Consider the following 19,213-nt stretch of genomic DNA (forward strand, 5'->3'; position numbering starts at 1 on the left):
ACATTGAAAAGATTCAGGGAGCCGGGCTGGGAGAAGGTTCGGCGGGGGTGCTGGACATGGGCAAGGGCATAGTGGTAGATAAGGACAGAAAGGAAAGTGAGGAGCGTGATGTGAGGGTCAAAGATGCCAGTGCTGAAATCATCTGGTTATGAAGACTCTGGAGTCTTCCGAGTTGAGAAAGGCAAGGTCGTGCCCAGGTTTTAGAGGAGTCATCCTGGACTGTGCTCGGGACCTGGATGTGTGTAGAAGGAGTCCATCATGACCCTCATAGCTTGCAATGTCAAGGGCTGACCTCTGCTGCATGTGCTTGCCCATCGAGCGCCACAGCCCAAAAGGAGCAACACCCGGTGGGTCTTCCAGAAACTACGAACAGCAGAGAAGGGAGCTGAGAGGCGTCTTCACAGCACCCTCAAATCACCCATAGCTTCTCCTCTCTTTTGCTCATCGTGGAAAATCAAGGTGGACACCAAGATTTCCTCAGTTCCCTAGGTTATTCTTCACTTCAAGAAAGTCAAGTCAAGGGTACCAGGTGGTGGGTATTATAGAGGGCACGGCTTGCATGGAGCACTGCGTGTGGTGAAAAAATAATGAATACTGTTTTTCTGAAAATAAATAAATTGGAAAAAAAAAGAAAGTCAAGTTTCTTAAATATTTATGTTCTTACCTTCTCTTCTTTATTTCTCTCCATTCCATCTATGTCTCAAATATAAACACATACACACATATTCAACATATTCATTCAGTTGCTATACACTTCCCCCCTACTTCTTTGGTTCCATGCAGTGCAAAGAGGACAAAACCTCAATTAATTATTGTGAAATATCATCTACTGCATTAGTCAATAACAGGCTTAAGATCTGTCAGGCTTCTCTATCAGCGACCTCCTGGGGTTTGAATCATTTTCCTAGGATGTCCCCTGCTATCCAGTATGAAGACCTAACTCTGCCTTTTTTTTTTTTTTTTTGCTTTTAACAAAATCTTTTGGACTCTAAAATGAAAATTCATGACCTGTTTCTTGAGCCTAAGTCCTTCACTGTTGTACTCCTTTTAGTGTTCACAATATTTCCAAGTATTTGTTTGAATAATCTTTCTTGTCAACTAGAGACTTTTTAGGCAAAGAAAACCGAATGGCAGAAAGAGGTCTCCACGTGAATTTGATTCTATTCTTGGACAGGAGTCTGAAGGTCAATTTTATTTGTCAATTTGGCTAAACCCTGGCACCCAGATATTGGCTCAAATGCATCCGAATGTTGCAGTGAAGGTATTTTCTAGATGCGATTGACATTTAAGTTGGTAGACTTTGAGTAAAGCGGATCATACTCCATCATGTGGGCAGGCCCAATTTCATCAGTTGAATATCTGAAGAAAAAGGCTGACCTCTCCTGAGGAAGAGAGAATTCTCAACAGTGGCAGACTGCCTTTGGACTCAAACTATAATATCAACTCTTCCCTGGATCTCCAGCCTGCAGACTTACCCTGGAGATTTTGGCCTTGCTTGCCTCCACAATTCCTTACCATAAATACATCTCTCTTTGTGTGTATTTCCTATACATATATCCTATTGGCTGTCTGTTTCTGGAAAACCCTGACTGATGCAGCTTTCACCTCCACATTCCTCCAGCAAGATTATCACTTCTTCTTTTCAAGCAATACTGTCTAACAAGTTATCCACAAAGTGCCAATGAAACGGATCTCCTTTAAACTGACAACACCCTGTTCACCTCTTCTATCTCTTGCTCCTGCATGAAAACCTACAGACAAGAAAACCCCAGGTATCTCCCCACTTTCACTTTGTTCCCTATTTCTTTCTTTGTTCTTGCAGTCACGGGAGCAAAGCGCTTTGGCTGCCATGATGGAGAAAACAGATAGGGCAACGTGGAAGTCACCTGCCTTGTAATCAAAATCTGCACGGTTTCCATACCCTCACCTTCATGGGGTCCATCCACTTAGCAGTGCTTTGCCCAACCTCATTTCTCCCCCCAAGTCCTCTCCAAATCCAGTATTTGACTCTATTGGGACCTTCACTTTGATCTCAGTGAGAAATGTGATGGGATTTCATGGTGTCTCTGGGATGTAGTCAAGTGTCAGGAATTGCTGAGACATCCCACAGAAGTCTGTTGCTGGGTAGAGAGGTACATCCCCACCCCCTCCAACCATAGCCGTCATTAGCATTTCCCAAGCACTACTTACATGCTAGTCCCTGAAGCAGATGGTTTGCACCATCATCTCATTCTATCCCATACTCGAGACGTGAGAGACTATACTGATTGTCCCCCAATACTCATCCCCCTCTCCTTTTAGTAAGAAACAGAACCTCTGAGTTGCAGCTGAGCACATGGACACTAAAATAAAAACAAAATCTCCCAGTCCCCTTTGCATACAGATGTGGCCAGCTGACTCACTCCTCGCCAGCGGACTGTGAGAGGAAGGGTTACATAGAATTCCTAAGAAATAGCCTTAAAAGAGGGATAGCACATTCCCCTTCTGCCTGGTGGCTGGATTTTGGACCAAGTCCCAGGAGTTTGCGAAGCCATCTTGAACTGCGTGACCTGAGTACCTGTTACAGAAAGGTAGAGCAACCCGGGGAAAGGAGTCTGGATTCCTGATGATTTGTGGAACCACCATATTAGTCAAAAACTGCTTACATGCAAATTATTTTTTTTTCTCTTGTGCATCTTGTTTAAGTCACTTGGGGGTATTAGAGTGTCTGCCACTTGCAGTTGAGTCCAATATAATTAATATAGCAGGTTTAAATATTCCCATTTAAAAAAGGAAGAAATCGAGGCTCAAAGAGATTAGATAACTTGCTTCAAATTGCAGAGGTAGCATGTTGCAAACGGTGGAGCCTGGTTCTCCCTAATTCCAAAGCCCCCCATGTCTCTTCCCGCTAGTGAGTGCAGACTGCTAAAGTGAGCCTCTGATTTTCTCTCTTGGTCTGCTGATTCTCCTAAGCATTCAGTTAGGTTGAGCTGCCACTGTCTGTAAAGAGGTTCAGAGGTCCGTTCACTGGCTTGAAATATGTTTGAACAAACCTCTGTACTCCTGACCATTCAGGGACCCTGGAGAGATATATCCCCCAGCTTTCAGGTATGCTTGCCAGGGAGCTCTCTCTTAAAATGCAGGGTAGCGTGGATACCTTGCACACCCTGTCAGACCACTAAGCCTGCCTGTCCAAACAAATCTACTCTGCTGAGACTTTATTCCCCTGGCATGTCGATACACATGCTTCTCCCACTGGGGCTCGGGGCCCAAGCATTCTGGAGAGATTGAATGGCAGCAAGTCATTCTGCCAAGACCATAGTGCACAGCACTGGAAACAAGGAAAGGGACAGGATTACTGTGACATGTTGTGGTTTCTGTATGGATCTTCTGCCAGAGGATTCCAGAAACTTGCTTTAGATACAGAGACCCTCAAAGTCATTCAGATGCTCCACAACGGTCTATGTCTCAGTTGAAAACACAATCCCAATAGAGAAAAATGTGTCTGCTTTTTGCTTGTGTGGATTTACAGGGGTCCTGTACACGGGCTTTGATCTAGTTTACTGTGTGACCTTGAAGAGAGACAACATGTTGTGTTGAAAGCACACAGGTTGACACTCTGAAAGCCTTGCTGCTTGTTCTAACTCCCACACAGTGTAGTTCAGTCTTGGGCATGTCACTTAACCTCTCTGAGCCTCTCAGCTGTAAGATGGGAGTTCATCTGTCCACTCACCTCTCCAAGCATGCCCGCCCGCACGCATGCATCCAATTCAGTGTTTATGAAGTGCCCACTTTTCTGGGTTCTGGGCACACAAATACGTACAAAGTAGGGCTTTCCCACTCACAGAGTCGACCTCCTACCTGACAGTGTTACGGTTAATGTCCAAGTGTTAATGGATTTGATGGCATAAAGCAGCACATAGCAAGAGTTATTTTTAAGTCACAGCTTCGGTATTTCCCCTCCTATAAGGGGGGAACCCCAAAGCATGTCAAAGGGAGTCAATGGAGAAATAGGCCAGAGTTAGTCAGCTTGCTACTGAGGCCACCAGCAAGACAGATCGTAGATGGGGTATCAGATGATGCCTGTGGACCCATCCGAGGAAAGGTTCATATGAGAAGCACCTAGAATCTCTCCCTCCTCCAGGCCCATGCCTGAGCTCAGTCTCTGATGGGAGCCACAGACCACACACTTCTATCCTTTTGATTAGGAGATGCCTCTGTCAGCCAAAAGAGAAATTTCAATATTTTATTGAAAACATTTTGCAGTGAGAAATCCTCCCCCGCCCCCCACACCTCCTTTTTTTTTTTGCCAGTGCCAGCATAATTTAACTATGATTTAATAGCTTCTTTCATTTACTTGTTAAATTATGCCCCTCCATCACCTTCCCTTTGGGTTTTCCCGCCTTTTGGTCCTACAACCTCCCATTATTTATTAATGCCCCATGATACATGATCGAGGCAGGCAGAAAGCAGCCATTTCACGATGATATAGGAGACTCTTGGCAGTGAGACAACAAGAACGGCAGCATATGTTCTGAGAGTCTCCCCTGTACTCGCCTTTTTGGAACAGGGTTGGAGAGTTGTTAGCTGTCGTCTGCGTGGGTCCTCCCCTCCCCTCCCCCGCCCAGCCCCCTGGCCATTTTCCTGCCCTGAGCAAATTCAAACTACTTGGCTCAAAAACCACCACTGGTGAGTCACAGCCCATGTTTTTTCCAAGTGCCCACTGCTAGAATGAGCACGCTCGTCAATGTCGTGCTTCACCTGAAAAGACACGAGAGGTAATTTGGCTTTCCCTCCAAGGGAGGAGTCCTGTGTGGGATGAGGAAATTTCAGATAATTGAGGGGCTCAGTTCTTGGAAGGAAGGTTGAAACAAAAACCAGGGAGGTGGTCCTTGCAACCTCCCCACCCGTCTTTTGCTGGGAAGAAGCTTGGACTATTTCTACTCGTGGAATGATCGTCACAGGGAACGGAGTCGAGATGAGCAGTTCCCAAGTATAAGGGGGGGAGATAGGGGTGTTTCAGGGCTTACTCAAGAATATAGGTTGGGTCATATCTGAACCTGATCACAATGCTGCTTCCCTCGGGCATTTGTAAGAGGCACATTCATTTACTTCCTGGGCTTGGTTTCTTATTCCTCATCTTTTCCTTTGTGCTTGGGACTAGGCTGGCACTCGTTCTGTGATTCAGTCAATGACATATGGAGTTTCCACAAATGAGGGGGATGGTCCTACAAGGTGTCAGAGGCAGCACTGACACCTAGAGAAGTGCCATGACCCATCCAACATCATACAGTTGGAAAATGGCAGAGGCAGAATTGCCGCCAAGTGTTCTGCCTTTAAATGTTTATTGAGGTAGGCTGGTGTTTACTCTTTTGGAGATAATATATATTCAAGCTCTTAGCACAATGCCTGGCATTTAGTGCAGGTTTGCCTTCCTTGACTTCAGACCATCAGAACTGAAAACACTGCTTAGGAGGAGGGGGCAGTGCTGCACCAGATCCTGGTTACCGACTGGACAGCTGTAGATGATCGGCGATGCCTCTCTGGGCTTCAGTCTTCGTATCGGCAAGATGAGAAGATTGGGTTCGATAGTCTTTGAGATACTTTCTTGCTGTAACTTTGTTCTTGAGACTGTCTTCATTGAGAAAGTCAGTGAATGTGAGCCTAGAGTGAGACTCTAGAGTCTACAGAATGAGTTGCCCAAAGTGGAATGAGCTCCAAGTTCTTCGGCTTGATGATGGTTATCTGAGTGATGCTCAATCAAAGCAGGAGGATTTCTTCTACTTCTTGGCAGTCGGCCTCTCTTCTCCAGGTCGTAGGATGTGACTTGGTTTATACTGCACGGTGTCCCCACTGGTTCCCTTTCCAGCTTTTGCAGAAGCACAATTGCATGAAAGCCTAGCCTAGGTGTGCTTGTGGTTTCTCCTTCATCCTTGAGTACATTCACCTGGTTCACCCCTCCAGATGGCAGCAAGAGCCTCGGAGCCCAGGGAATTGCCCCATGGGGACATGTTCTGGCTTTCCCCTGGGGCCCAGGCAGCCATTCCCCATCTGGTAGTCTAGAATTAAAGCTGGAGGAAAAGAGCTGAACTGAGCTAACATAACAATGGGAATAGCAATTCTGGTCCCTCTGCGCCTCCCTTCCTCACCCCCCATGAGGTTATGTTCTGCTCCCTGCCCTGCCTTGCAGAGGGTGGCTAATGAAGTCCGTCTAGAGACTGGAGCTTTGGATTTCTTTAGCTCACCCTAAGTTCTCTTCTTTTGCAGCAAGCCCGACTTTGTGGTGACCTTGGCAATCCCTCCATTAGCATTTCCGCAGTGCCCCAGGTTTGCAATGACACGCTCCATTCCTCCAGAAGTCTTCATTCCTGTGGCGCCAAGGCTGGGAAACTTCAGAAGGCCAGGCTGTTCTGTAGCTAACGTCAACGTGGAATCTGCCTAAGCCTTGACTAATGTATTCTTTGCATTATTAAACACAGATTAAATATATATGGATATTTAAATGTAATGTGTTATTTTCCTAAATCTAGCTTTACTCGATGTTCCTTTGACTTACGCCTTTTCATTGCTCATAATTGTCTCAGGGATCATGAATTACAGGAAGAAAGGAGCCGGAGCTCCCTTTGGATGGGATGACTTTGCCATCCCATTACATTTGCCCAACAGATTCAACCCAGAAGATTCTTGCTGGGGTTCTTCGCATGGGGATGTTCTTGTTGTTGTTTTTTGGTTTTTGCCACCCTAGACAGAGCTTATTCCTGACTAGTGATTCAAAAGCCAAGGCAGACAGAACCTGGCAGACATGTGGGTTTATCTCTGTGCTGCGAGAAAGCTTATGTCGGGGGCAAGTCCCTGAATTACGAATTCAGGCAGAGTCTGTGGCTTCATGCTGGTGGCAGTTTCATCCACTTTCCAGCACCTGGAGAGGCGGCCACGTGGCCTCTGTGGGGGCTCAGAGGACCACAGAGAATTCTAATTGTTTTCCTTCCTAAATTATCTAGTTTATTGGGTTCCTGCTCGATACCCCAGTGCAGTGGCAGGGACACCTAACCTGTCAACAGAAGTGTGTCCGAAGCGGAGGCTATCGAAGTCACCCCATGCCTGTGTGATGCAGACCCCTTTCTGGAAGGTGCTGGATGAGGGGATTGGTCTTGATTATAGGCATGATCTTCGCTGGCTCTAAACATCACTTGGTTTTCTATGCTTCTGAGGAACCAGAAGGGAGACAGAGAACAGTGTCCATGCAGCTGTATGGTCCTTCTTCTTGCCACCCCTAAATCACACTTCCCTTTGGGGCTCAGTTAAAGACTTTGCATCTGATGCCGATTTGTCAGTTGATCTAGCGATTCTGTGACCACGTCCCGTGTTTCTCTGTATCTGTGTAATAGACGACAAGCCAGCGGTGGTTTGGAGTCCGTTGAAATCAAGCAGCAAGAGCAGTTTGTGTTCATTTCCTCCCAACTCTTCATGTTGGCCCCTTCAAGTCAACCACAGTGGGAGTATTTACACCATGAAAACTGGCAAAAGCTAGAAAACAGGGCTTTTTTTTTCCTCCCCTCCTCTGGAGAAATGGTTACTAAAAATTGTAAGCATACCACTATCACAGTCTCCCTGAGGGTGCTGGGCAGCACCCACGGCTCGTTCTCTCTATTACTAAACACATATCGGAGTTTCTGGAAGGCTTTGTAAAGATGAGCAACAGAGGCTACGTCAAGCCACAGATCTCTCCCAGTTTGACTATAAATAAGTTACCATCTCCATTAAGTACCCCAGTCTACCAACCTTGCCTCCTTTCTGGAGCACTGGATTACTTGTCATATGCTTTCCCTGGAGGACATATTTGATCCCACCTCCTACATCTCTCTGAGCTGACCCTCCCTTTCCTGGGTATGCCAAACAGACCTCCCTGAATTAGGAATTGTTTTTTATCTGCTTCTGGACCCAGGACAATTTTTGGTACTCTCCTTCTTCCAATAGCAGAGTTCCCAGAGCAAGGTGGCCTAGGCTTGTCTGGGAAGGATAAAAAGAAGCAGACTTTGGGATTACTGGTGAGGAAGAGGGATACTTGGCTGGCCTGACTCCAGCAGGCAGGTCACTTGTCAGCTGAACTCACAAAAGCCCCCAAAGAAGGAAAGGCAAAGGCAATGTTCCACGTTTGTAATATACAGGGTTCACTGAATTGGTCAAACAGTTAGCAGCACATAGACCCTCGTCTTTCCTGTGCCTCCTGACTTGGAAGTTCTTAGCAATAGCTTGACCTTGGTTTTCCTCCCTAAATGTGCAGTCTGGAGTTTGAAACCTAGCAGGCGTTCAACAAACATTTATTCAACGAGTGAATAACTAAGTTAATGAGGCAGCTATGGTTCTCAAGGTTTAACGTGAATGCAGCTATAGTTGGGGGCAGGGAGGGTGGCAAGGGAATGCTTCCTTTTCCCAAAAGCTGCTTCATTCCTTATGCTTTAGTCAAAGGGCTAACCAGGCCCCTCCGAGGAAAGGAGGTGATCTGCAAGATATGAGGGTGCAGGAGGAGAGAAAGTTCTGGTAGCAGAGACGAGCAATGCTGGTTCTGCCTTCAAGGGGCCTTTCTCAACAAAAAGTGTCTGCAGCTCAGGTAAGCAGGGAGTTAAGTTTGGAGGAGAATGGAATTTTCCTCATGGTCGTACAGACTTGTTTTAACCACAGGAATGAACACAAGATTCAACTTGTTCCCTCAGCTATTGTCTGGAACTCTTTTTCCCTCCAGCCGCCGGCAGCTGGAGGTTTTAATGTGACATTTTTCTAAGTATTATGATTGCTCTCTGGCCTCCTCTTTATAGCTTTTGTGCTTCCCTCCTCTCAGGCTTTTACCCCCCTGGCCTCCAAATGCTTTCGGATGAGCAAGCGCTCTCCTCTCTGCCTTACCAGTCAGGGGAGGACATCTGGGCTTGGTTTATTTGCTTTTTAAAGCTGTGCGTCTCTTCTCCTTCCTGAACCGCCAGCCTGCAGCTCCTCCTTGAAACCGCAAACCACCACCTTCCCACTTCCCAAATCCCAGAGCACCATGCGGAGATGTGCGCAGGACACTGAACTCAATTCATATGCTGTCGAGCCATCTTCACAAGGGCTTCGGCAGCCTTATCGTCACCGCTAGAGGAGAGGCGCCTTTGTTCTCATTTACTGTTGCCTGGTCCCCAGCGTTCAAACCTTCTGAGCCTTCCTTAGATCTCATTCTGTGGCTCTTGCTTTATATTTTCTGGTCTGTGGGCATGTCCCTGTGAGGGGTCTACCCAACCCCACACAGCTCCATTTGTTCACCTTCAATTGAAGGTGACCTCCGAAAAGTGACCCCAAGACTGATGGACATATTGGAGGTCGGGGAGAGGGAGTCCTTCCTGGATGTTCTTCCTCCGTTGTCTTGATGATCTCGCTGGGTCTACTTCATCTTTTTGCCTGGTTTCTGGGTGCTTCCTGCGTCCGAGGATGACAAATGGGAAAAGAGAAGTCAGCGTGCTTTGGAACCTTGAGCAAGCTAAAAGCTTGCTTGGGGCTTGCTTTCTCTCTGCCAGTATTAGAATGGAAAAGCATTCCTGCAGACAATGATTTTTTTTATTTTGTTTTAAAGCAGCATTAGAAGGTTCGAGACAGATTTCTTTCCAAGCATCCCCCTTTGATGAGGTGCAAAAAGGTTAAACAAAAAGCCAAACTTTGGTTTCAAATATAAGACACCTTTATTCTAATTATAATCATAATGATTCAATGTGTTTGGGATTTAATGATTTGGAATTAGAATTTAAAAAAAGACATCCTGTAATTACCATTGAACTTATCTTGAGGCATAAATCTAATAATTAAATACTTTTAGACTTCATTCAGTGAGTAATTAAAATTTTAAAAATACTGTGGATTCTTTTCCACCTCAGCAGGGAAAGTTCTAAAATTATCAGTGGATTCCAATGGAAAGATCTGGATATTATTGCATCAAAAACACAATTCTTAAGAAAATTATCATTTCAGTTATTTGTAGTCCTTTTCCCCTAGTGATCAGGGTGTTTGAGCAGGTGAGAAATGACCGAATTAGGAGTTGGATCTGAATGAAAAATATTTCCTTCGAGAAAGACAGTTCCCTGAGCCTGAGCTTCATTTTTATTGTCAGCAAGGAGAGGGAAGCAGGTATTGTGCAATTTTTATGAGAACTGAGTTTTGTTCTCTGATCGGTTTTGGCAACAAATAGTGGTCCATATGCTTTCCCCTCCTGGAAGTAGAGCACGGGAGTGAGTTTTGGCAGGAGCGGGTGGTTGTAACATCCAAGGAAAGGTCTTGGTAGAAGAGTGATTCAGGGAATTTAGCCTCTTGCTTGAGAATAGGCCCCAAATAGGACCAAAGCGGATGCACCAGACGAGGAGCTGGCTGGTGTGGGGAAGGGTCTGCTTACATGCTCCAGTCTCTTGAAGCTGAATTGTGAGCACGCTGCCCGTCACTCAGCTCCCCTCGCCCCCAACAGAAATCAAGGCATGGACAGTGTTATGAGGAAAAGAATAGGGGCTCGGACCCATCTCATGGATCAGCTGTATGGCTCGTCTCCTCAGTTTGTCTCTCCCCAGGTGTTCATTCAACCTCCCAGAACATGTCATCACCAGTAAGTTCCCTGTGAAGTGCGGCCTTCCTGGGATGGGCACTACCTCAAATCAAGAACGCCCCACATGAGTGATGCCAGTGAACTTGGACCTAAAGAGGGAAATTTGGAATAGGTTCAGGGAGTGCGTACCACCCCCAATGGCAATAATAACTGTAATAACATGCAGACATGTTACCCATGTTTCATGTATATGATCTATATACTGACACTGCTAGGGAAATGTTATCTCCATCCTGAAGAAGAGGTAACTAAGACCTAAGAAGTAAAACCATTTGTCCACATGTTGTCAACATGCAGGCCAGATTTGCTATTAGTCATTGAAGTATATAGTAGGGTTCTCAAATGGGGTGCTCCTGGGAGTTTAAAAAATGAAGATGCTTGACTTTCATTCTAAATATATTGGAGACAAATTAGCGACAGCACAACAAAGAAGGTAAAGTTTGATTTTTGGAGCCAGATAACCTAGGTTTATCAAACCTTGACAAACCAAGGTTTGTCAAACCTTGACAAGACATTAAGCCTTACTGAGTCTTAATCTCTCATCTGTGAAATGGGTATCATTGATGTGCTCGCATCACATGATTACATGAAAGAGATAATATATGCACAGTGATTGGCATCCTGCACATGCTCGGTAAATTCAAGCTATTAATAATTGTTTTGCATAAGAATTTGGGTAAAGCTTGAAAAATGATGGTCATTTAAATGAAGGGAACCTTAGAGAATATTGCAGGTGAAGAGGAAATATCACATTCAAATATGAGATTGTTTCATCCTGATCTTGTTTCACATTTTACTCCCCAGGTGTTGACATCACTCAAGCTTCTGCCCTTGGTCTTCTTTTCTTCCTCTGTCTTTGGGCATCTCATCCGTTCACACAATTTTCATTATTTCATTTATACGGAGGGACCCTTAAGCTTTATCTTGGGTGCCAATTTTTTCTTAACGTCCATTCTCTTGCTTCTAATTCCTGTGAGATGGTCCTTCTCCCTGGTATCTCCATTCTACCGTGCTAGAAGTGGTCCTCTAAGTGTGTCTCTTTACCTTAACAGCCCCACCATGCTCCAGCTCACCAAGAATAGGTCCTCTTGGTCATGTCTATTCCCTGTCTCCCATCCAATCAGGTCTACAAATTAGGTCAACTTTATTGGCTCCAGAACGAAGCCTGCTCTTTTCAGTATGGGTGATTGCACTGCCTTCTCCAATGCCCACTGAATTTCTTCTTCTAAACTGTCATGTACACAACCACCAAGTGGACATTTCTAGAGATAATTCTAATGCTCTCAATCCATGCTCAGAAAACCTTGATTTCTAAAACTAAAATAACAACTATCTATCTATCTATCTATTTTTGTGTAGATTCCACACTTAGTGTGGAACACAACACAGAGCCCAAACCCAAGACCCTGAATCAAGACCTGAGCCGAGATCAAGAGCCAGACGCTTAAATGACCGAACCACCCAGGTGTCCCTATTTTGTTTTATTCTAACCCCAGTATTATTACTAAATCTATTTTTAAAAAAACGGCTCAGCTGGAGCCTGCTGTATTCTCTTCTCTGGACATAGCCTGACCTCCCTCTTTTATCCTTGGCTCCCAGCTTTACCCGGTGGACTTTTACCCCTTCTTCAAGAAGCTTAATGCCCCCTCAGCCATTTACTTTCCCAGATCATTCCCAGATGACAAAACCTCTTTTTTCTCCGTACTGCTGGAGCATTCTGTGTCCCTTTTATGACAGTGACATTATCTTGTGTTGTGGTTTTCACCAAATAATATAAGTTCCTAGAGGCTAGAGACCTGCTGTTATTCATCCTATGTATGATCTCATTGAAAAAAGCAACACCCTCGAGAGAGTGGTTTCCTTCCTCCGGATGAAGAAGCTGAGGCTCAGAACCATTAAGTCAATATTCCAAAGGTTCCAAATGCACAGAGTGATTAGGTGGGCAAATCATTGCAAAGCCACGCTCATTTGGTTCCAAAGCCACCATACAATATTGCTAGGCTGGTGAGGATTCGGGGAGGAAGTGGTAGGAGGGGTAGAGGTTGGAAGGATGTTGAGGAAAGCTTTAACATAGAGGCAGACTTTGAGTTGGACCTTGTTGATCATGACTGCTGTAGGTGGGTGCGGAGGAAGGCCTGCTAGGCAGGGGGAGCAGCATACTCAAGAGGGTGGAAGTTGGTTCTCACTAGTTGCTTGTTGAACAAAGGGCCTGGAAAGCAAGTGTGGTCCACTCTCCTACCTGAATGAGGGACATTCTTAGCAATGTCTTTGTCCTCAGTGGGTTCTCCATTCCCACATAATTTGCAGACCTAGGGAGAGGAGAAGCTCTTCACTGGAAAGTTCTGGTACTCATTTTGATTTTCAGGAAAATGGAAGGACTTTCCTCTAAATCTTTAAGTTTGCAGAATATGGTGAAACCCATCTGGTAAATAGAGTGACCTCTACGCCAGCTCGGGTTTCCTGCTTCCATCTGGCACCAGCCCCAAATCAGGAGGAAACACTCGCTGAATGAGTCCACAGCTACCCCTCCAGGTGAGGTAAGAACAAAGAAATGTCTTCCCCTGAGTGGTGGGCAGTAGTCCATGGGTCTTTTGCAGTAGCTTCTTTAAGGTCTACTTTCCTAAGCCCTTCACTCCCTGATTCCCCTTGGCTGTAACCTGAAGCAGGACAGCCAGAGTTGAGAACTCTATGGGCTTGGACCCCATATCGCAAAATCTCAGCCCACACCTCAGTGATCCAACAAGCAGGGGAAGTAAACAAGGAAGATTAAATTAAACTGCTCCACCATGAAAAGCAAGAGCTGAGTCATATTTTCTCAGCTGAATTGAAAGAGGTGGTAGGTTCTCTCTCTGTGAAGGCTCTTCACTTGGTTTAAAAATCACAGTGAATTAGGACCTCAAGTATAACCCCAATTAGAGACACCGCTGCCAAGCCTTTGGATACAGCCACAGAACACGCCTGTTATTTAAAGCCTGATGTCAACCCTGCAGGGAGCTGTATCCTTGTGTTTCAAGTGGCTGCCTTAACAGAATTCTTTTAGCAAAAGGCACTAACATGTATTTTAGGCAAACAATCGAGATGGATTAATAACCTTATTAGAGAATATTTATATAATATTAGGGTGGCCAAGGCCCAGGACACAAAGACACGGTGCTAAGCATGAAACCGAAGGCAGACACTATAAGAAAAAAGACTGATAGATTTAACCACACACTCAAAAAAGTCAAAACCTCTACACATTAAAAACTCAATTAAAAAAAAAAAAGCACCAAACTGAGAAAATTACCAGTGGCAAAGTGGCATAGGGTTAACGTATAGCTTTATCAACATTTATTAAGAAAAACAGAAGCACGCTGGTATAGATAAAGGGCATAAGGTGGCAAGTGACAAAAAAATTGTGAAGTAGAAAACATATGAAAAATATTAATCTTACTGGTAATTGAAGGAATATGAATGAAAGTATTGGCCATAATACTTTGAATACGATGTAAGTGTTGGCCACAATCACCAGCTTCCAGATAGACAATTGTGGGATTTCAATGGGTCGATCAGTTTGTTAAGAGATTTGGAGTCTGAACCTGGCCAGGGCTCTGGGCATGAGGACTGGACAGTCTGCTCTGCAGGGGAATCTGTGAACTGTCATGAGCTTCCCAGAGGCACTTTGGCCATATGTATCCCAAGCCTTAAAAGCAACCATAGCCATTGGCCCAGTTATTACGTTTCCAGGAACTTGTCCTCAGAAAATACCAGGCAAATATACCAATGGGCATGAACAAGAACGTTATGACACCATTACTGGTATGTATAAGAAACTGGAAACAGGCTACATGTTCAAAAATTACAGCACAGTATCATAATAGAGCACGGTACAGTCATTAAAATGCTGACATCTACAGTTGTATCTGTCCGCCTGGGAGGGTAATTACATTACCTTGTGAAGTGAGAGATGTGCGTTAGAGAATACTCGGTTTCTTTAAGAAACAATATGGAGATGTTTTAAAAGCAGTTGCATTCTGTAGTTTCTAATTTTAAACTGTTCCGTATTTTCTAATTTTTCTCCAAGGAACATGGATTATTTGTGCTCCAAGACAGACAAGACACATGTGGTAGACAAAATAAAGAGCCCCTTCTCAGAATGTCCATGTTCTGAGTCCCAGAACATGTGAATATGTGAGGTTACAGGGCAAAAAGGACTCTGCAGGTACAGTAGAGTGAAGGATTATGAGACAGAAAAATTATTCTGGATTATCTGGTGTGCCCAATGTAATTACTATGGTCCTTGTAAGAGGGAGGCAGGATGGTCAGAATTATAAAGCTTTGAAGATGCTAGGTAGCTTATTTTGAATATGGAGGAAGAGGTCATGGGCCAAGGGAATACAGAAGGCTTTTAGAAGCAGCAAAAAGCAAGGAAATAAATTCTCCCTTAGAGCTTCTAGAAGGGATGCTCTCCTGCTGGCACTTTGACTAGTCTAGTGGGACTTCTGATCTCCAGAACCGTAGGAAAATAAATTTTTGTTGTATGGAGACACTCAGTTTGATCATTTGTTACAGTGGCAATGGGAAACTCACATGGTTCACAAAATCACCGCCCACAAGCAAGCCCTGCTGGGGGAAGGGGTAGCAGGAGGGGGTGTGGGACAGTTTTTGGTCCAGAGACAATCCTCATTAGGCCATAGTTAGTAAAGTGAAGTATGTAATTACAGGTAGACTGAGATATCTTCCATAAGATGAATCCTTCCTCCTTAACCTTGGCTTCAAGAATATTTTCAATTGTTTAACCCTTTACCTTCCCTTTAAACTCTGACAAGTCAGGGATCTGTGCTTGCTTCCCCCGGCCTTGCCTCCCTCACCCTAGCACCATGCAGCCCCAGGGGCTTGTTGGCTACAATCACCCGCTTCCAGATAGACAATAAAAGGAGGGATTCCAAAAGCTACTCTCTACCCTTGGAAGTGCACCTTCCAGTTGAGGCAGGACCTTGGAGTTGATTTTCTTCCCTCTTTTTCTAAGCACGTGGTAGAGAACGTGAAGCCAGCTGTGGTCTTACTTTCAGGTCTGCATGGTTTTTCCTTCCAGATTGCAGAAGCCCAGACTGAGGTTTCAGCATCTGAGCCAACACCCATCCACATTTCAAACCACAAGTAACAACCGTGGTACCGGAATGGTAGTTTAATACCCGGCGTGTGGATCTCATCTTTGTAGGATCCCGGTTTTAAGAATGCTTTTGGGGGCGCCTGGGTGGCTCAGTCGGTGGAACGTCCAGCTCTTGGTTTCAGCTCAGGTCACGATCTCAGGGTTGTGAGATGGAGCCCGGCTTCGGGCTCCGTGCTCAGCACGGGGTCTGCTCGTCTCTCTTCTTTGGCTCCTCCCCCTGCTTGCTCTCTTTCTCTCATAGATTAAAAAAAATAAGATCTTTTAAAAAAAAAAATAGGAGAAGAATGCTGTTGGATGACTTCTACAAACAAGAGTTCCAGGTTCTCAGAACAGGCTTGACGCCTAATGAAAGTACAAGAAAGAGGTTTGCCCGTGGTCTTCTGTGCTTCTGTCCCTCGAGTGAATAGACCAGCTTCATTCGCAAAAGTCTGGGCTCCTTGGAGGCCTGCGGAGGGGAAGGAGTGGGGCTGGTTGCATGTGTTGTGCCTCAACGGGGTGTCGCCATTTGCTGTGGGGTTCCTGGAGGCCGTGTCGGCCTCGCACTGGTGTCCTGCAGTAGAGAGGTGTCAGGCTCAGTATTACTGAGTTATGTGGTTTGACACTTAAAGGGATCATGAAAGGAAGAAGGAGTTTGCAGGCGTACCTCTCTCCCTTACATTTAGGAAGCCGATGGCTTCGGAAAGATACAGCTTCTTTGCTAAATTGCTAAGCATGGAGGCAGAGCCTGATAAAACCCTTCCTACTCGGAAGAAGACAAGAGCTCTGAGTGGCACTAGATTCTCTTCATGAAGCTTCTGCCCACTCTGAATCACGTGATGTTGGGATCCGGTTGTAGAGGCAGGTTCACACAGGTTTGTGGTAAAATGCAGTCCTATATAGCTGATGGGGCGGGAATAGGGTCTTGACCAGGGTGGTTGAAGACAAAATGTAAGAGCTTAAAGAACAGGTAATAAAAGGGGGTTTTAAAAAAAGGAGAATATTTGGGTGCCTGGGTGGCTCAGTGGGTTAAAGCCTCTGCCTTCGGCTTGGGTCATGATCTCAGGGTCCTGGGATGGAGCCCCGCATCAGGCTCTCTGCTCAGCGGGGACCCTGCTTCCTCTTCTCTCTCTCTTCCTGCCTCTCTGCCTACTTGTAGATCTCTGTCTGTCAAATAAATAAATTAAATCTTAAAAAAAAAAAGGAGATTATTTCACAGAATAAAACCCCCCTGTGTGCTAAATCCGTAGAAATCCTAAACCCACAAGTGTGCAGAATTACGCAGAATATGGACCAAGTATGGTCCATAAGGTGTCCAAAAAAGCTTCATTTCAGTTTTGCCAGAGAGCAGGCAAATAGATTCAATAAGCCTGATGGCCTCTTCCAGCCTGAATTTGTTGCTTCTGTTCCTAGTCTGGTTTGGCCTCATTTATACAAAACTGGTGATTTCTGCCTCCTCTGCTCTCTCTCCTGTGCTCTCATACCAAGGAGCTGGCAGACCCCATTCATTAGGGACACGGGTCCAGGCGGGAGGTGCAGGGACTGATACTTGCCTGTCAGGTCCCTGTTACAAGGGGCTTGAGGGTTCAGTGTCTCGGGTAAGTAAAAGTCACTGGCCACTCCCCGGGAGGGATTTGGGGACTCCAGAGCAAGACACTCTGCTGGGCTTCTTGACCTGCGGCAGCCACACCCATGGTTGTGGGAGGGCAGGGACCTTATCTGGGAATTGCACCCGTCAGCACGCCCCATCAACGGCTTTTTGTTTTTGTTATTTTAGCCGTGCAATCTTGGCACTAGTGTGTAGCAGATCCTGGCTGTGGTTTGCCTTTGACTTTTCTAGATAAATGCAGCAGACTGAGGCTGTTCCGTGCCATGGAAATAACAGAAGGACGAATACGTGTAGTGCACAGGTTGTCAGAGGTGATCAGAGCTCATATTCCTCTGCTTTTCTCTTCCTCTGTGTTTGTCCTCTGTTTTCATCCCTACCCACCGTAGCAGGTGCTGAGGACACTAGCCCCGGGGGCCTAGGAGCTTTTGAGAGGCTTCTGACTTAGGACAATGTTGAAGAGCTCCTCTTTCCCCTGCAGCCCCCATGCTGGATTCGTAATTCAAAACCAAAACTGCAAAATCAAAATAAATTAATTTCTGCAGACCATTAACATGACAACCAACTCAAAACCCAACTGCGGTCTCGGTGACATGTCAGTTTACTTAGTGTGGGATGTGGCTGCGTTTTTATACTTTTGATGTGATGCAGAATGTGAGTGCTAAAATAAGCTTGCCTGGGGCCCAGGACAGATTCACAGCACCTTTCTCTGTAGCTTCAGGAAGGTTCTGGCCCCTAACAGAGCCAGGACGCTCGCTGGGCGTCCCACAGTTATCCCACAGTTTCTCCCCGGCCTGTGCTCCCAACACTGGGTGGCAGCACGGCTCTTCCTAAGCCCCTTGCAGAGTCTGAACGCAAACCTGCGCCATTCCCCCTTAAGAAGGGCCAGGCACACAACCGTGTGAAAAGTGCAGTAATTCTTGGACGTGGCTAATCTCTATAATTCACCCGATTGCAGATACAAGTGACAGCTGCAACGGGGGTGACGTGCTCTCATTCGCTGTGTCACCAGGATGCTATTTTGAATCTTTCTGAGATTAGAAAAAGGATTACAATTGCCCCCAGGGCCTTGCCATGTAATTTTTATCAGTCTTGATCTGTGAGCTCCTCCCCCTCCCCACTGTGTGTGTGTGTGTGTGTGTGTCTGCACGCGCGTGTGCATGTATGCGCGTGGCTCTGTGTGATGACCTGGTCCACGATGGGATGTAAGGCTGCTGAGGACCACATGGTCTATTTTGCGCCCAATTCCAAGATGCTTTTGCTATGCCTCGGTCTCAGTGGGGCAGGGCCAGCTTTGTGGACACGCAACGTGTTTCGCTGAATGGGGCCCAGTGCTCAGCAGGTTCCTGGCTTTGGTCCCTCCTCTGTTATTGCTGTGTTAAAATTCTTAACAATTTTTGAACAAGGGCTCCTGCATTTTCACTTTGCTGTGGGCCCCATACACAAAGTAGCCAGTCCTCCCCTGTGGATAGGTGTGGCCAGAGGTAGATTTCTCTTGAAGGGCTTACTCCATTTTCTCAGCCTCCTTTCAGGGACTGGCTTGACTTAGAGAATGCAAAAGCATGGGCTTTTGGTCAGAACTCCTTGCATGCTGGTTGGGAGCCTGCCACTTACCGCTGGTGTGACCTGGAGGACATTTGTCATTGCCCTTGGCAAGTCCTTCCTATCTGTCGGAGGGGTCCCACTGTCCTCACCCCATGGGGTGTGGTGAGTCTTAACGGCTCCAATACATGCAGAGTGGCCTGGCTCGTGGAGGACAGTTGATAACTACCGCTGGCCGCCGTTCTGGACGTCTGGACGTCTGCATCAATTCCTCCCACTTCACCCTCCTTACTCAGAAGAGCTGGCTCTGGAGAAAGCTTGGTTTCATTTTCAATGGAGCAAG

Source organism: Neovison vison, chromosome 10, assembly GCF_020171115.1.
Source record: "Neovison vison isolate M4711 chromosome 10, ASM_NN_V1, whole genome shotgun sequence".
Classification (NCBI taxonomy): Eukaryota; Metazoa; Chordata; class Mammalia; order Carnivora; family Mustelidae; genus Neogale; species Neogale vison.